The sequence below is a fragment of the Mandrillus leucophaeus genome, unplaced genomic scaffold, assembly GCF_000951045.1.
Source record: "Mandrillus leucophaeus isolate KB7577 unplaced genomic scaffold, Mleu.le_1.0 Scaffold10, whole genome shotgun sequence".
In the NCBI taxonomy this organism is placed as follows: Eukaryota; Metazoa; Chordata; class Mammalia; order Primates; family Cercopithecidae; genus Mandrillus; species Mandrillus leucophaeus.
The window spans coordinates 7,203,116-7,203,938 of record NW_012098098.1 but is presented as its reverse complement, the minus strand read 5'-3'; the positions used below and the strand labels follow the sequence as shown (position 1 = coordinate 7,203,938).

Here is an 823-nt window from a genome sequence, read left to right as displayed (position 1 = left end):
GAGGCGGGCACCGCTGGCCCTGCCCCTGCGTCACCCCAGACCTGTCTCTTATACACATCTAGATGTGTATAAGAGACAGACACGGGGGTGACCCGGGGGGGGCGTGTATGTGTGGGTGACACGGGGGTGACCCGGGGGGGCGTGTATGTGTGGGTGACACGGGGGTGACACAGGGGCCATGTATCTGTGGGTGACATGGGGGTGACACGGTGGGCTGTGTATCTGTGGGTGACACGGGGGTGACACAGGGGCCGTGTATGTGTGGGTGACACGGGGGTGACCCGGGGGGGCGTGTATGTGTGGGTGACATGGGGGTGACACAGGGGCCGTGTATCTGTGGGTGACATGGGGGTGACACGGTGGGCTGTGTATCTGTGGGTGACATGGGGGTGACATGGGGGTGACCCGGGGGGCTGTGTATCTGTGGGTGACATGGGGGTGATGGGGTGACACAGGGGTGACACGGGGGCCATGTATCTGTGGGTGACACCGGGGTTGTGCCGGGCTCCTTGGATGACACGTAGCGCCTGTGGCTGGTTCACACCCAAACGCTCACTCCGACTTCTCCTCCTCTACGTTTTGTCTGTTGTTAAATGTGTTTGTGGAAGGTAAGCCCTGGTGATGTCACCTCCCAAGGGGGATTGGGGCTGCTTCCTGAACCCCAAGCCTGTTTCCTCGCCTGCACAAAAGGGGGGACCCCCAGGAGCCGCACATGGAGACACCGGCTCACGAGAACCACCAGTGCCCTTTCACCCCCAGGCTGGGGACCCTCAGGAGCTGGGGGACTCCAGGTATCTGGCCTGGTTCCTTCTCAGGGTGGTCG

The 823-nt window shown here is 62.5% G+C and overlaps 1 protein-coding gene across 1 annotated transcript in view; it reads right to left on the bottom strand.

The window, feature by feature from the left end:
* Nucleotides 1-823, bottom strand: part of CPNE7 (copine VII) — a 30,603-nt gene that overhangs the window by 8,089 nt on the left and 21,691 nt on the right. The window lies entirely within an intron of this gene.